Here is a 19,241-nt window from a genome sequence, read left to right as displayed (position 1 = left end):
AACCGCATCCTACATTTTTGTAATAAGTTATTTTTAGATTTAGTTAGTAGTATTTAAACCCTTCTCATGCATTTAGAGAAGGGTCCTGAAATTTATCAAAAACTTATCCCCAGAACATGCACTTTTGTACCCTCTGAGGAGGTTTTGATGAATGAATGGAACATGATTTATTGATATCTGCATTTAATATCTGCTACTGATGTTGCACTTCTGTACTCTTAGTGGATGTTGGATTAAGAAGAGATAAATCATTATCGCTTGAAGCTCATCAGTAGGACTAGTTATAAATGGTACTTTTATCTCTTAACTATTTATGCCTTTGTGTTAAAAGTGATATTCAGGTTCAATTGTTTATATATTGATGCATGAATGCTTGAGTTATCATTTGGCACTTTTGTACGGCGATAGCTATTTATTTACGCTTAATGTATGAGTAGCTTATTATGCGATATGCCTTTCACAACTGTTTCATCTAACTTTTTATACGAAGTGGTTCATCTTTATTGAATTCTTTTCTCATAACAGTTGAATGATCTTTATTACCAATTGTTATCTGAAATCATTTTAGATCGCATAACAGAAAGATTACACCCTGGGTTAGTGTAGATTTAGATATTTCTGTTTATTAGAATACAATTTGCATGTTATTAGATTAGAGTTAGAATTAGAACATTTCACTTAGGAACTTTTTAGAAAGGAAATATCAATTCTTCACACACACACACACACATAAATTGGGAAACTGGTCCCATATCCCCAGTCGGACCCACTATACCAAACAGAAAAGGAGCTGCTAACTAAGGTCTGGACCGGGTGGGTATCCCCCTTGTTGTAGACCCAATTTTCGGGGCTTCAACAGAGTGAAAAACATAAATCTCTCTCAAAATCACAAAGGACCATCACCATCACCTTTGTTTGCCTCAACATACAGTCCCAAAAGCTGGAGTGGTTGATTCTGCCCCACTCCATCCATGAATATGATTAAATTTACATGGAGTTAAGTCCATCAGAATTCCACCTCGCTCCTCCATCCTGTTTTAATTTCAAGTAAATTAATCTTTCCATATTTATACAAGGGGAAAAATGAGGAGTTATTCTTATTTTTAATTCTCGTGGAGCTAATGAAACTCCCACATTATCCAAAGAGTTGGAAAATTGATTACGCTGCCTCAGAACATGTTACAATTCATATTTGTCAAGATTTTGTAGAAGACCCAATATTTTTTTAACAAGAGATTCCAAGTACAGATCTTTCAAGAATGTTTCCCTTATTAGAATTTGTATGATTATCTTCTAATCTCGAGTGATTAAGAAACTTGATATCTTCTATCTTTTAGCTAACACCAATCCCCAAAGTAGAACCTATGTTTTTGCTTGGTTGTTAGATTTATTTCCTAGGCCCCATGAAAATCCTAGAATTTCTAGCGATTAAGACATTTGATATCTTTTATCTTTTAGTTAACATGAATCCCTAAAGTAAAACCTATGCTTTTGCTTGGTTGTTAAATTTATTTTCTAAACCCATGAAAATTTTAAATTTATTGATTCACAAGGACAAAAAAATAACACTCTAATTTCGGTCACTGCGTTCTTACCAGTTAAATAAATATATACTTAATTAATATTATTTTTTTTCAAAATTATAATTAAATTGTTAAAACCAATTTTAAATCCTACTACATATTATATATTTTACCTTTAATAATTTTTTAAATATAATTGTATTGAAAAAAAGTCACAAAAATGTTACAAAGAAAAATATAGAATTATAACAAAATTTTCATATTTATTTTTCCAACAATAATTAGATATAATTATTAAACTTCTATTAATATAATTATATTAAATTAGTTATTAATATTATATAAAAATTAATAAGTATACATGAAAACAGTATAATTATTAATATAACTATATTAATATAATATAATATTATATTATATTGCGTCAAGGTCCATGGTGGTTTATATTTATATTTATATTTTTATATTTTTTTAACAAAAGATTTCGAGTACAAATCTTCCACGAAGGCTCTCGATCTGACTATATGATTATCTTAGAATCTCTAGTGATTGAGACGCTTCATACTTTCTCTTTAACTAACACGGATGATGATGAAGAAGTAGAGCATATGCTTTTGTTTAATTGTTGGATCTATTTCCTACACTATCATCAAAAACTTAATTTTATTGATTCATGGTGCAAAGAATAACGCCCTGTTCTGGTCGTTACTTTTTCACAATATGTTTATTTAAAGTAAATATATATATATATATATATTATTTTTCAAAATCATATTTAAATGATTAAAATAATTTAATGCATGGTTTCATATTATATTATATAACCGTTCTGAAATAAAATATTAAAATTTAAATATAAATTTATTAAAAAAAATTAGAAGTAATGCAAAGGGTATATAAAATTATATAGAAGTTTTGATTTTTTCTTTACTTTATATATATAAAATTATTAAAATTATATTGGGTTTCTTCAATAATTTCTTAATGAAATATAATTATTAAAATTATAATTAAATATCATTATAATTAAAAAATTGGATCTTGTGCAAAAAACTCAAAGATTATTGTTGAAAAAAATAATTTACATTGAAATAATAATGGTGGTTAATCATTATTAATTGTTGAAATAATTAATATAATAATTATAATTATAATAATATAAAAGTATGAATAAAATTATAATTAGAATTACATAATACAATTATTTTTAAAATTTTCAAAATTATTATTAATTTGTTTTAATGTGTAATTCCAAAAAAGGCTTTGGGTTTATTTTTTACATAAAATTACTCATTATTTAATACTATTTTTTTAATATATTTTTTCCATAATCTTAAAAAATATAAAAGTATATGGAAAAGAGCTAAATTCATTGTGTTATGAAGTATTGTATAGATAGTGTGATTCAAGGTTTAAACCATGTTATGAAGTATTGTGTAGACAATGTGATTCAAGGTTGAAACCCCCTATGGTTCATGTAAAACAAAAAGGCTTAAAAATACAATAATTAACAAAAAGCCATAGTAATTATCTATGTCTTCTATATTCATACTAAAAGGTTCATGACCTTGCTTTACAACTTCCACTTCCTTATTAAGTTGGTACATCATTTCATCCTCCATTGATACCCACCAAGAGATAAGTTGGCTAAGATTCTTTAGTTTGGGGCTATGGATTGATCTTCCCTACTCAAATTGAGTGCCAAATTTCGTAGAAGATAGTGTTGTGGTTCTAAAAATATCAATTACTGTAATTCCAAAAGAGACCCCATGATTTATGATATCTAGGTTATGATCTAACCTTCAATCTCATGAATTTTTTATTTAATATTGAGAATTGAATATCTATTACAATTGATATATTCCTCATGACTTTTGAGGACTCCACAAATTTCTTCGAGTGGTATCAAGGAAAAATAAACAATTCCTACAAACATGACCTGGAGTTATTTATGTGAAATGGATCCTTAAATCCTATTGCAACTTTAGGCCCAGACTAAATCTCAAGAATTGGATTACATGTCTATAATCATTTGGTAATTAATAATAATTTCCTGAAGTAACGATTTGACTCATCCTCTACTTAGAACACTACAAGGCCCTAACACCAATCCTCTAAATAGGAGGTACAAGTTTGACTTATGCTTTGTTTACAATAGAGATTCCTTCTGTCTGTTTCACACATAAACTCCCTATGCACAGAAATCTAGTTCCCTATACATTTTAGGCTTTTTTAGTAGCATGTTTGTTTCCCCTGCTATATGCACCTCACTAAGTTTCCTTCCTTTGTACCTAGACTTTTGGTAACCTTATGGTTGTTTCTCTTGAACCTTCATTTTCTGCTTCCTTTGCTGCTAAATACACAATAACAAAGAAACCAAATTTATTAACAGATATTCAACCAACTTGTACCTCTTTACATCAATGCTTATAGGCAATAATGTACAAGAGGCTCCAAACTCTCTTTTTCACAAGCTGCAACTTGCTAGAAGTGTCAACTCCCCTTCAAATAAGCTCTAACCTATTGTTCTTCTTTAGGTATCTACTTGCAGGAGACACCAATCCCCCTGATAGAAAAAAATATTTGCTTCACTGACTTACCTAGTATTTAAATGGTGTACCTTTTCTTGTCTTTGACACTGCTCCTCTTTAATATCACTAGTCCTATTTATTTTTTTTTTGTTTATCTCCTCTACTCCTCTTTATTAATTAAATCTATTTTAGGCTTTTTCATTTTGCAGATTTAGTTTAACGGGTCAACAATTATTTTGTTTCTCTCACCATGAAATTTTAAATAATTGGACCAGGTCTCTCTAAAATCAATTCAATAAGTCTTCTGTAAAATCAATCAACAAAACTTTGAAAATTCATTTTATATAATTTTTTTCTCAGTATATTTGAATTCCCACAAAATAGGATTGAATTGGTCCAGTCTATCTTTCATGCCTCACATGGTCCACACATTCATTTCAAATTCTTTATAAGGCCAATTAACTTTTTCAAATTGAAATAATGCTACCAATCATAATTGGAATTGGCCTCATTTTAGTATGGAACCAAAATCAAGACTATAGATCATTGTACTCTCAGATGGAATCAAGACTAAAGATCAATGTTATTAGAGCTCACACCCATGCCCTTATCATATTCTCTCAGGCCACACCCTTTAATTGATGCTCTCAGCGCTATAACTAGCCCGAAGACCCCATGCCCAACACTTAACAAGACTTTGGCGCAATTTGATAAAAGGTTAAATAACAAGAATCCCATTATGTGCCACTGTGGTCTCAGGATCTTGGGTTGACATGATAACCTTGTCGTAATGCATAGATGGGTGGAGACAAGGTGGGATGCTAATTCTTATGACAACTAACAGAAAAAGGTTCATCCCATCATGAGACCTCGAACCTTGGTCTTGGCGCATTATTTTGTTATAACAACTCCAACCACATGGGGGAATGATGTAAAATTTTTACTACAAATGATGGGGTTTATTCCTGTCTCTTAGGACCATGGGCACTATACCTCTTAAGCTTTAACATTTCACCAATATTAAAAAGGCCTAGGTGTAATATCTATTTATTACAACTTACAAATTTCTATGACTCTTCACCATGGGAGAAACATACCTCCTGATCTTTAACTCAATTTTTAAATATTCATCCATCTCGAGCTTAATCAAGGAACTTCAAAGCCTAAAGTCTTATCTATTTGACCTAAATCGGGAAAATTTTGACTGTCTATAACTGGTTCATCATTTGGATTTTTTCAAACTTCTATATATCATTGGAAATATATTTTCAAGACTTATCCATCTGTGCTAATTGCAAAGGCATTTGAGCTAGCTTATTATACATAAAATTTCTCCAATGTTTATGCTCCTTAACCAACACCTTTCTCATCAATGAAACCATCTTGAAACCACCTTTGGCATTAATAAACTATATCATACAATGAAAAATCGTTTGACATTAATGAAAACGTTACTAACAATCTCCCCTTTAGCATTTATGGAAACACTAAACATTAATTCTCCATGGAAAATAGTCATATAATATTCATTGAAGTTCATTGGATGGCAACTATCATTGGTGCTTTGTTGATTTGTTATGAGAAATAGTTCTCCTTATAACAAATGTTTCTCTTATAACACTTGTTGTTAGTCCTTGGACTTGTGGCAGTTGACAACGAATGTTGCATATGTCTCAAGTCATATTAAAGAGTGTAAAATAACCCCTACATGTCTCTTTTACTTGCTCTTTTTTTTAGATCTCCCTTTCTCTCCCCCTGATAAGACAATCATAACTGGACCTAACATCAAAGATTGCTTATTCTCCCATATTTCTTGTAATGTTTGATTATTTTCTCCCCCTTTAACATCAATGGAAAAGGGTATGTTTTAATAAACTCTCCCAGATGAAATATAAGAGGTTGTTGGTGATTTCTCTATAAAAAATACTTCTTGTCGTTAATAGGTTTTTCAATAAAAATATTTGTTGTCTTGAAGCATGCTTTGGATATTCTCTATCTTGGTTTTTCATCATTGTACAAATGTTGTCTGTTGTTGTTAATAGCCCTCTGTTTGCTCTTCTTATACAAGTTTTTTGTTGTTGTTAATTCTCTCTTTGTTGTTGTTATACAAGCTCTGTATATAAGAACCATTTGTTTCTATTCATATGTTTGTACAAGTTGTTGCTCATTTGTTATTGTTAATGTAACTGTACAAACTCAAATTTCCCATGTGATTGTTTGTTGTTATTCATTCTATATGATGGCTAAAGTTAATACACCTTTGTATAAAAATATGCAAGATTCATTGTTGTTATTCATTTTATTGTTATACATTGCTCCCCTTATGATTATACTTAGCTTTTTCAATACTCTCCTTGTTACTATACCTAACTATATTTAGATGTTGTTTTGAGGTGTAATTAATGAAGAGATGAATAATGTACTACTCCTGATATTTGTCTTAGATATTCAAAGGGATCCCTTGCAAAAGGATTGGTGAATATATCAATGTTTTGTTCTTTAGTTGATATGTATTCTATATTTATAATCTAATCAACCACTTTCTCTTTGAGGAAGTGATACTCGATGGGAATATGCTCTGTTTTAGAATGAAGGACACTATTCCTTGATATGCTTATTACACTTATATTATCACATTTAATAGGTATGAGATCATCATATGTTACTTTAATGTCTTGAAGAGTTTGCTTCATCCACAATACTTGTGTGCAACAAGTTGTTTTTTGTATGTATTCAACTTCAACAATAGATAATGAGACTAAAGTTTACTTCTTGCACAACCAAGCCACCAATGATTCTCCTAAAAAAATGCACCAATGCTTGTACTTTTTCTATAATCTATGCAACTGGCCTAATATGCATCATTGTAAGATGTTAGTAAGAAGTTCTTTCCTCTTGGATACCATAGTCCAGAGTCCATTATTCCTTTTAGATATCTAAAGAAGTTTTTTGCTGCTAAGAGATGGGTTTGCTTATGTTAAAGAGGTTTGTAATACTCCTTTCCATTGTTTTTGTTAAGGCTTGCCTTCTCTCATTACCCTCAAAATTAAAAACTACAGTTGGAGAAAGAGGAAAAATAAGGGTAACATAATGGATCTTGTATTGTTATATGAAGTCCCAACTTGATCTAATTTTAGGATATTGGAATGTCTTGGTTTGTCATTTTTATACCATCAAAAGATACGTGTGAGTCAAAAGACATGTGTGATCTCCTACCTCGTGTTCCACACTAGTGGTAGAGGTTTGCAATAATAATTATTTTATAAATAATAAAATTGTTATTGTTTATATTTCTTATGTCTTCAAGTTAAGTGTAAACTATTTCGAGTTGGGTTCCTCCTTAAGGATAATAACTTTATTTCATGGATATCGAACAATTCCAAGTTTTTAATGCGGTGTATCACTAAATTAAATCTAAGCAACGAACACTAAGGAATTGGGTGGGTATATATATATATATATATATATATATATATATATATATATATATTCTCATGATGATACAAGTAACAAATTCATTCATGGATTTATACATGTACATTGTAAGTTTGCAACATTATGCAAATAATCATGATTCATCAATGGTACATGTTTACAACTAGAAATTAACCATAATCAGAAAATTTCTCATTTAGTCATCAAAATAAGAATGTATTACATAGGTACTGAAACTTGAGGACTCCTCACTAGGAATTCCAATGGAAAATAGTAAATAGAAAATAATGTAGACATTAGAACCCGAAACCGAAGAATCTCATAGGTTTTTGTTTGTCGTAGCGTTTCCTATAGATCAAAGTCATCAACATCAAAATCAAAATTGGTACCATTTTGTACAAATTTGTGGATATTTCATGCATCCTCAATAAGAGTTCCAATCCAAGGTACATCAGAAGCAATAGATTTGAGTGCTAAATTCAAGGAACGAGCAATGAAAGGTGTCAAAAATACTTGTGGATATTTAGCTTCCACAATCATGCCAACAACCTTGGAAACAAATGAATTGGTTGTAATGATTTACACACAAGAATAAACACCTACATCTTTAATAACTTTAATGAACAATTCACCCATATATTGTGAATCCTTATAATTTCCAATAGAATCCGCTACTTTCAAGAAAACTGATCCATTCAAGGAAGACACCATGAAGTTGATGAGTGGATGACATGCTGCATTTGTCCATCCATTAGAAACAATATTGACCCTAGATGTTGGTCATGCTGATTTAATAGGCTCAAGCATTTTCTCCTCCTTTTTTGCCTTACTCAACAATGTAGTTCTAACCTTCTCTGACCTAGGAGGTACATACCTTGATGGAACCCCTTGAGTTAGAGCTTTGCACGTATCAATAAATAAATTTGATCGTGAAACATTAAATGATATAAAGTTGAGATAGAAAAAGAAGGCAATGGTGAGATCAATCTCTTCTCACCTCTCTTGCTGAAATATCTTGTCCATTAGACCAAGTTCCCTCCTTCTTGTTGTTTGACCTGCACCCCCACTAGAACTCCCAAATGGACAACTAGAACTAGTTTTCCTCAAGAATGGTAGGGGATACTCATCCTTATATTTATTAGATGATTCAACCACCAATTCCAGACTAACATTGGCCTCTCTTTCTAATTTTTTCCTCTTAATGTAGTCACTCCTGAATAGCTCCAATTCCATAGGATGGTAAGCCCAACAATTTTTCTTTCACATGGAAATAGATGCTTAGTTTTGCAAAAGTTCTATTTCCAAAGAATATTGCCTCCTCCATTTAACTTGTTGTAGGGCCCTTGATCTCTTGTAACATACTTCCACAAGGGATATTTACTTTCTTGAGATAGTTGTCATGCTAGATTGATGTTTCTCCCAACATTTGAAGTTCTTGTTGCAACCCTACTCCCAATAGATGGAACACTAGCAAACCTTGATGAAATTGAAAGAGGGGGGGCATCACCAATGGTGATGTTCCTCCCCTTTTTTTACCCTTCCCTTCTTCCCTTCAGTGAACCATGACTGTTGTAAAAATAAATAAAAAATGTAAACAAATGACAAGCACACCGTTATAACAAAAAGAAAAAAAAATGGAAGAGAAATCCACATACTTGTCGCTTGAATCACCTCCAAAATAAGCCAATCTCGTTTGTTGGTCGTTCCCACACTCGCACATCTAAAAAAAAGAAGGAAAGTCCGCAATACCGACCCAAATCGACCTTTTAGCAGCCACATAGGTTCCTTTTTTTCCAGACACGTTTCTGAAAATCAAGATTCATTGTGGGATCAAATTTGATTCTCGTGGGACATGAATCTCGATTTTTAGACACATAATTGCCTTGAATCGAACATGTGTCCCTTGAGAATCATGTCTGACTCACCTGATTCATGACACTTGGGGGGGGGGGGGTGAATCCAGTTACTTAGGATTATGCTAATTGAAAGTACCTTTGTTTCATGATATTGAAGAATGCCAAGTTTTTAATATAGGAAACCACTAAATTAAATCTAACCAGTGATCATTAAAGAATTGGGTATAATTTTCCTTTTATGCTTGCTATATATATATATATATATATATATATACCTTTTGTTTCATGGATGTTGAATAATGTCAAGTTTTTAATATAGGAAATCATTGAGATAAAACACACTTACTTCGGTGATGGTGCATTAATCGTTATAGGATTTTTGTATATATCTTAGATGGTTAAGCGGCAAGATACCTTAATCTATTAGAGTGCTGAAGTATTTTTATATATGTAGATTTAATTTTTTATATTTATAAGTGTTATATAAATATATGTTTACTTATTATGTTGTTATTAAAGAGATTGAATGAGAAAATATAACTTGGATATATTTTCTTTAATTTTAGAACAATTGCTTTTATATATGGTGAAATGAGCACGATAACAAAGTTAAATAAGGCCATAATTATCATATACATCAAAGTATGTGAAGATCAAAATTTTGTGATTTTTATGGACAACTCGTTAAATTTTATGCCATGTATAATTTCGATTTTAAAAGTGACTTGGTTTGCAAAAATGTTCAAGTGTGAATGATTAATTTTAAACTAAAAATTAACTCAAATCAAGTTTGAAGGATATTACAGAAATTAAAATTAAATATAGAAGATCAAGAAGAGAAGAAAATAAGAACGACATCCAATTGTTAACAAAGTTTGTCTAATGTGGACTATATCTATGGGTCCTACCTCCAAGGGCGTGGCCTCTATTATTATTCATATGCTAAGCATTGACATGCTTTGATACGTCACTTGTTCTTGAATATGCTACAAGGAGCCTACAAAAATGTGGTTCACGTAGTGGTGTTTGTAAACCACTATCCATTTTTTTGCTACCAAAAATGAGGCTAAAAAACACCCTATCTAAAAAATTGAACCAAAAATAATGAATGAAGCATTCAAAACCTACAACAAAAATGAACTCTTCTACTACCAGGAAGTGCTTTCAAATACCACCAAAAATTCCCTTTGGCTGCTACAAAATCTGAGCTCAAACTCCTCTCTCATTTATGTCCAAGAAGAGGCTTGAAACTAGAGGAGTATGATCAATTTATGGCACAACAATCCTTCATCAAGCCTCAAGTGAAGCATAGGGGAAAACTAGGTCTTTACTAGGGCAAAGGACATCATCCCTCAAATGGAGAAATTAACCACAAGAAAAGATTGATTTGGGGCAATGACCTCACAACCGAGTGTTGAATCCCTCCACAAGGCAACGTAGTCAACCCTATGTGAAAATTGAAATAAAGCCCTAACTTTAACCTAGTGGCTTTCCTTAAGAGGTCAAAATCAAGTTTAGGGAAGAAAAGTGTGACTTGAATATAATTTTGGTGCGATCAACAATAATAAGGTCAATTCCTTGACCTTGGGTGATGAATCCTATGGGAAGTCTACTTAGGAGAAAATACTAAACCTTAGCAAGAAGTAAGGGAATAAGAAACCCTAGTTTCAAATTGTAACTATCATTTTATGAGGGAGCAAAGTCCTTGAGGAGAGTTAGTCGAAATATTCACTCATGGGATTGTCACACAAATTCTATAAGGGTAATGCATGCATTACCATTGCTAATATTCTGTAGAATAATTTTCAATAATACTTACCACATAGAAACCCTAGGAGATAACCATTCCATACAATAGCCATAAAATAAATTATAATACAAATAGAACTTACAAGATAGATGCATGAACCAATTGTTTAATGCTCCAAAATGATATCTCCAAAACCAAAGAATAACTCCATAAGCAAAAATCCACAATAGATCACATCTCCACAAGATACAAGACAAATTTAAGTTAGGCCAAAATATGTAAGAGGGATGAATTGGTCTACAAGTGGGAGTGTCATCAAGTGGTCTTCATGGGTCTCTAACTGTCAAATAAGGTCTCCTTCTCTCCAGTGTTAGGTCTTCCTCTGGTGCAACAAACCCTTTGTAGTCTCGCAATAGGAGACCATCCTTATCTAGGATATGAATCAACTCCTGCCTGTTAGGTTGTGTCATGGCTAGCCTGGGAGCACGCTGGGTCCAATGGTATCATCATGAAGAATCCTCAAATCTAGGTCAAAGTTGACCAATGTCTTGGGTCTTGAATGTACTTGGGACATGTAACATTTTCTCATGCTGTCAGTGTTACACTAAAAAATGTCACCTTGACTACTTACAGTTAGTATGGCTCAAATCAACAGTCATGCTACCCTCTTAGGCAAGTCTTATGCCTCTGTTATCCATCTCAAACTCAAAGAAGAGAGAAAGTCTTGTAAAAACTATGTTTATCTCTGGGGTCGCAGGTTCTCTCTAGCCTTACCTGCGGGGACGCAGGTCATGTTCACAAAAACTGCGTCCATGGACGCTCTGTATGTTAAAGGACAAGTGCGTCCTTCTGTAAAAGGCAAAATGCGCAAGTTTTATCTTGAAAAAGTTACTTGTGGTTACTTCTAGAACATTCTAGAGGTCGGTTTGATGAAATGGATGCGCCTCCAGTTGGTTCATGTATCTCTATTAAGAGGGAGCTTATCCCATCAATAAGGGAGCTATCCCACCCATAGAGGGGGATGATCCCATTGATAGTGGACCTGAATAACCTCTTTACAGCACTATAAATAAAGGCATTGAGCCAGAAGGAGAAGAGGTTGGAGCTATACATTTTCTTTGGGTAAATGCTGCAGGATTTAGGTCTTCCATTAGAACCTTTGTGAGGAGAGATTGTCTTTACATGATTCTACTTGGAAGTGGGTGAGCTTTGTCAAAGTAGAGGAAAACACTTGATGGACCCTGGGAGGAACTTGCACAACACCAAGGCCAGGTTGTAAGAGTTTCTTTGTTTCGTTATTAATACAAACTGGTTTATTTTTCTCAATAGCTTGTGTTAATGAGTTATTTCATGTGTTCCTTGGTCTGCATGTTGAATGTATGTTTTGTTATATGAAATACAAGTGCTCGGTAATTGTTTGATTGTTTGTGGTTGTAGGAATTGACTCGAAGGAAGAGCTCATCTGGATTGGCAAGGACGAACTACAACAATAGCGTTTTGGAATAAGGTAAGCCTAAACACTTGTACTTTTCATGTTGTAAAAGGTATATTTAGAGAAAGATCACTCCATTTTGTCTTGTTTGTCGCTAGCGAGTTTAGACTCCTAGGGAGGTCAGTTGTGTCAGCCCAAATGACTTTTTCCGCCACGACAAATTGGCGACTCCGCTGGGGAATCCATTAATGAGAGAGTCTTTTCCTTTATATGAACTTTGCTTTGAGAAAATCATTTTTATTTTCTGGTTTTTGACTGTGAGAAGTAGTATTTGGGTGGCTTAGCTTTAGATTTAGTTAGATTTGGTTTTTCTTCCTTTTTCCAGAAGGACGCACCCTCTGAGTACTGCACAGTGCGTCCTTGGACGCGCTGTTGCCGTCTGCACAGAGCGGGCCCGCACCTGTGACAACGGGTGGCCTGCGTCTTCCTGTAAAAGTTAAGAAAATTCCATTTTGCTTTAAATTGCTTTTAGATTTTGGTTTTTCTTAGTGTTTTCTGCCCAGATCCTTTAGTACCCTGTCAAGAATTCTCACCTGAACTGGTTTTGTGAGCTTTGAGTGTTTTAGTGGATTTCAACGAAGTTTAGGCCTAGGGTTTGATTTTTGGATAGGTTCTGTAGTGACTTTGAGCGTAGAAAGTTGTTCAGCCTTAGATCTCTCTGGTTAGTCAACCTTCTTAGAAGTCGGGCCTGTCGTAAAGTCTCCTTGTTTGAGCAGCTTGCCATTTAAGTTGTTTTGGGTCAAATTTCGAATTGCTTGTTTATAAAGTGTTGATTTCCATTTTACAAAAAGAACAAAAAGATTAGAGTTTTGTTTTGGCTAGTTTTTGGTTCTGCAATAAGCTAGTCCTTGATTTGATTGTAATCAAGTAAAACACCTTAGAATAATCATTGTTAGTTTTGGCCTTGTTAGAATTACTTAGGATAAATTTGCCTTTAGTTTGCTTATGAGTGGATTTTCATAGATTTTGATAGTTGTTAAAGATTGCTTTTTGGTTATATTAGTTTTATTTGCTTTATTAAAAGAAAAATACAAAAACATCTTCTTTAAAAAGTCTTGTTTCAAGTAGCTTTTTGTTTTTCAAAGAAGAAAAGAGTTTTTCGTGCATGTAAAGAGAAGTTATGTTTTTATGCTTGGAAAAGAAAATCGAATTGTTTCTTTGATTGTCTTCAATTAAGAAGTTGCTTTTATAAAGATTGCATTATCTCAACTTTTTAGTTAACACAATTCATCGAAAAAGCAAAGTAGTGGATAAATCATCCTAGATGCATTTTGTAGTGGTTTCGAGTCGAGTCAACACACCACTAGTTTCACTTCCATCACCTTTTGACTTAAGAAACAACCTTAAAAGTAACGCTTAAATTAAAATTGAACTAGTAACTTTTATTTTCTAGGGTTCTGAAGCACCAACATAGCTTAGGCTAGGGTCTTGGAGTAGGTGAGTACTTAACTCTCCAAGACTATAAAACCAAACAGTTAGTCTATCTTGAGTAGAACAAATCCAATTGTTTCAGTTACATTCTGGGAAAGCTCCTCTTAAAGGAGAAGCACGAGCTCGTGTCCGAACCAGTGAGGGGATCATTCCTCCCTCGTTGGGAACGACGCCAGACAGTACGTATTAAAAACGGTAAACCTCGGATTAACCATTGTCGAGGAGCCAGGGGTCACTTATCGGTAAACCTTGGATTACTGTCAAGGAGCCGGTAAGGGGATTGAGCTTGTTACTCTGCCCTTGCGTGCTGTCGGAGTTTAGACTGTTCCCCCAGGTGTAATTGTTGTGATTGGTAACCTTAGTGGCCATAATATCTAGGATTCTACCCAAGGTGACGGTGGAGGGAAGGTCCCACTGTACCTGGAGCAGACGTCGGCTATACTCACTTGGATTTTCTGGGGGGTACGCTTCACTTCGAGACGGTTAAAGTGGAGGTACTTGGTCCAGTCTATTCATTAAGCAGGTTGTCGGCGTAACTGTTCCACCCGCCATTTCTGTACTGAATCCTGCGAGGTTGGACCTAATCACCAACTAGCGCTTTTGGTCCGGAAGATACTGTTTGTGTGTGCTTTGACACTCTAGATTATTTAGGCGTGTGCTTCAAATTTGTTTGGTTCTTTAGAAGACTTAGGTGGTTTGATTTGAAATTTTTTACTTTGTTTTCGTGTGTTGTAGTTAAAAATCATTAATTGTGGCGGAATTACCGAGACGGTCCCGTCGAATTGGGGGCCAGTCTCCTGAGATTGTCACCGGACTAGATTTGTTAAGAAAACTCCGTCAATCGCGGGGTGAATCTTCTGAAGATATTCCGGGTAATTTAGAAGGTTTAAAGGTCCTTGTAACTCCTCCTAGTGGCAGTAGAGTAGGTTCGCCTGAAGAAGGAGAATCTTCCTTGGTAGTCCATCCAGATTACCAAAGTTTAGAAACAGGTTACAATCCCGAAGCTGTTACAGTTTCCGAGCTTGCTGGTAGTTTTTCATCTGCCAGTGAAACAGGCGAAGAACCTGAAATTTCCAAACCTGTTACTCCAACTCCTAGTGTTCCTGATTCACCAAGAATAGAAAGAATTATCACCGAAAATCTTCCTGTTGGGTTAATTGCTATAGAAGAACTTGTTCCAGAGGAAGAAATAGGCGTTTCTGATTCTGAAGATATAATTACCCTTGATCTAAGGGAGCGTGAATCCATCTTTTACAGTCCTCCTAGGAGTGAACCTTGGTACCTTGCATTAACCAATTTCTTAGACAACTCAGTAGGTTTTTCTACACCTCGTACTCCTTTTCCACCCGGAGGAATTCATACTCCTGTAAATATGTCTGGTCAGTCATCTGTGTTTACGCAAAGTCCTGAATCATTTTTACATGGTGGTCCTTCTGTTCCTACTGGGTATCAATCACTTTCTGGTACCTTTGCGGGAGCATCTCCTTGACCCATTGATCATGGGTTATTAGTTGGAAACAGTGGTAATGTACCATTGAGTATAGGTGATGTTTATATGATGTCAGGTTCAACTCCCGTTAACCAACCTCAAGGTGGCCAATTACCGCCTGGGGGGCAACCTTCGTTAATGCCTGGGGGGCAACCTCAAGGTACTTCATTCGTGTCTGGGGGGCAACCTCAAGGGTATCAACCCCAGCCTCAATATGTACCCCAAAGTCAACCTCAGTATCAATATCAGCCTCAAGGATGGCAACCTCAAGGATGGCAACCCCAAGGGTATCAACCCCAAGGGTACCAACCTCAAGGATACCAACCTCAAGGTCAAGGTCAACCCCAGTACTCGTATTTACCTCAAGGTTATCAACCTACGGGTCAATACCCTGGTCAAGGTTATCAACCACCTCAAGGGCAATCATATGGGACTGCACCTTACAGTTATCAACCCTATCCTCAATACGGCTATGGATCTCAGTATCCTCAACCTGTTACGAGTCAGTACCCTGGATTGTTAACATGGGATCCGTCACAGGGTCAACAGATGTTGCAGCCAAGTATACAGTCGGCACCTCAAGTAGGACAACCTGTAGTTCCTGGTCCACCCCAGCAACCGCAACCTGTCCAGTCAAGTGTTCAGACCCCTGTAACTTCGGTAGTTACTCAGCCGCCAATTGCACCTGGTACTCCACCTCACACGGCTGCAGCAACTACCGCTACATCTACCATGCTTACTTCTGGAGTATCGGCAGCTCCGGTTTCTACAGTCCCTGTAACCACTCCTCAGACATCTGTACCGTTGTCTGGATCTACAGTCCAAACCACAGTCCAGATGCCTATAGGACCACCTGGTACAAGTACGGTTGTTACTACTCAACCTCAATTTGTTCAACCTCCGTACCAGGGACCGTATCAACCTGCGCAAGCTGCCCAACAACCGGCTTACCAGTATCAACCGTATCCTGGGTACACTTATCAACAACCTCAGCAACCCCAGTACGGTCCGGTTAATCCTGGTTTTCCAGGAGGATATAATATCCCCAATGCGATTCCTGTTCCTAGTTATCCTGGATATCCTCCTCCTGGGGCTGGTATTGTGACTCAGAATTTTAGAGATCCTAACCGGCAGTTACCTTTTATTGCAACTTTAGATTTACCCGACTTGACGCGCCTAACGAACGATCCAATTCAATATCAACAGTTCTGGCCGCCAATGCCAAATAAGTTGCCCAGCGATATACCCAAGTTCGAAGGAAAGTCTGGAGAGGATCCATCCAATCACGTGATGACTTACCACCTCTGGTGTGCATCAAATTCCATCTCAGATGATTCCATCCGCTTACGTCTTTTCCAGCGTACACTCATTGGTCTCGCGGCCAAGTGGTACATTGAGTTGCCACGGGCCTCTTTTTACAACTTTAGCCAGTTAGCTACCTCGTTCTTAACTCATTTTCAGTTACCAGTCAGATACGATAATGGTACAGAATTATTAACTTCGCTAAAACAATCGACATCCACGTACATTTCTGATCACATCCATGAGTGGAGACGTCGAAGGAGATTAGTGAAAGTTTTTATCCCGGACCAAATCTTAGCTGAATGGTTTGTCAAATCATTATTACCACGAATTACTGAAGATGTAGCTAAGGCCGGAGTAGTTACTGAGGAGCAAGTCATTGCTCAAGCACAGTACCTTGACTTAGTTTATACTCAGTCGGGTACGTTACACGAGAAAATTCCGGATCTTCCCAAGTCAAACCAAATCGCTGCTGCTCCTTCGGGATCTCATGCCGCTGATGGTATGATTGGTATCGTGACTACGAAGAGCAAGAAGAAGTCTTCCAAGGCTTCAACTACTCCAATTATCACTTTGCCTGATTCTCCGACAGGAGAGTCTTCTCCTGAACTCACCGCCGACATTCACGCCGTAGAGTCATCTACGGCCAAACCAAAAAACGGTGGAAAGAAGAAAGGAAAGAAGAAGGCCAAAGCAGACAAGGCTCCAAAGGAGAAAACAGAAAAATCGGAAACCAATGACGAAAAGCGCAAACCTCGTTATCCTTGTCTCATTTGTGAAGAAGATCATTTTACGAGAGACTGCCCTCATCGGGCCGAGGTAGTGAAAATAGTTAAAGGTTCTCCCACTCCTGCTGTGTTAAAGAATCCATTTCCAGAGCAGGAGAATAAGATGATAGGTTCTTCTTCGAATGCCAGTGAAGAACCCATTTTGATGATGTCTCATGTCAGGATTGCGACTCGATCGCAAGATTATGGTAGTAAGGCTCCTGTTGATGGTAAAGAAGCAGAATCTTCTCACTCTAACCCATCAACCTCAACTCCTGGTTCCGATCCACTACAGATCGAAAAACCTAACCCAGACTTAGTGATTAAGCCGCCCGCCAAGGGTGTACTTCGAAGGTCTGCTTTCAATCCACATGCGAGAGCAGCCCAGAATTACAACATTGTTGAAGACTTAGCTGTTTCACCTTCGGCAATGTCGGCACTCGAAGTGCTGCAATCATGTCCAGCGCAACGAAAATTGCTTTTGTCGGCTATTGGAGCTGTCGATGTTCAGGACCCGAACCTAATGATCTTTGATCTAGAAAATAGTACACCACGTCTCCCCCATCAAATGGCTTTCCAAATCCCAGTGATAGTCAAAAACAGGCCTATTCATCGGACTGTGATTGATGAGGGAGCTTCTACGTGTATTATGTCGATTCAATGTTGGAGATCGCTTGGTTCTCCTTCGTTGAACCAATCCCCCACCATCCTTAAGGCCTTTGATGGCCGTGGGTTCCGTCCGTTTGGTATTCTACAAGAATTGCCTATAGGGGTCGAAGGTAAAACCGTTAGTCTGGATGTGGAAGTGGTTGATGCCCCTCTAGACTACAACCTTCTTTTGGGTCGAAGTTGGTCATATGCTATGACAGCGGTCGTTTCATCGGTCTTCAGAGTCATTAAGTTTCCACATAACGGTAAGATCGTGACTATTGATCAGCTGACATACTTTTCATCCGACCCATCCTCTTCAGAAACTATACAACATGTTGGTAAAACGACAATCCCTTATAAGGACATTGGTGTAGGTTTAGTTAAGGATTCTGGTTTACTGGGAACTTTTCCTCTCCCTCCACTCAATGTAGATCCTTCATTTGCAACGATTCATATGATCACGTCAGAAAACATTATTCATGATGATCCTTGGTATGTTCCCTTTGACTCTGAGCTAGATTCACTCGGTGATGTTATGCCGTTGAGTCCGTATGAAATTGCTTATGAAGCTCTTATGTCTTTTACCGATTTTCATTCAACCGAGCCCGACCAAATGAATGTGGTCAGTGAGGAGTCACTTTTCACCTCACCTTTAGAACGGATAACGTTTCCCGAAGACGTGTCATCTGACGAACGACTTCGCGAAATCCTAAGTGTAGATGATCTACCATGGGAAGATCTCCATCACAGATCTTCGTTTTTACCTAAAGGCGATGCATTTGAAAATGATTTTTCATCTATCTTTACCGCTGAATATGTCAAAGACGCTCAGGATCCAACGAAACATTCTGATTCAGAGCTGAATTTAGGGAATATTTCTCGTACTGTTCCCATTGATATATCAGTGAAGCCCGGAATTGAGGAGAACATTCATATAGGTGCCGCATGTACTGAAGAAGAAATCCAAACTTACAAAGCCCTATTCCAAGAATTCCGCGACGTGTTTGCCTGGTC

This window comes from Pinus tabuliformis, chromosome X (assembly GCF_031772625.1).
Source record: "Pinus tabuliformis cultivar Carrire ecotype Pingquan chromosome X, CPIR1, whole genome shotgun sequence".
NCBI lineage: Eukaryota > Viridiplantae > Streptophyta > Pinopsida > Pinales > Pinaceae > Pinus > Pinus tabuliformis.
Note: the sequence above shows the minus strand (reverse complement) of the source record.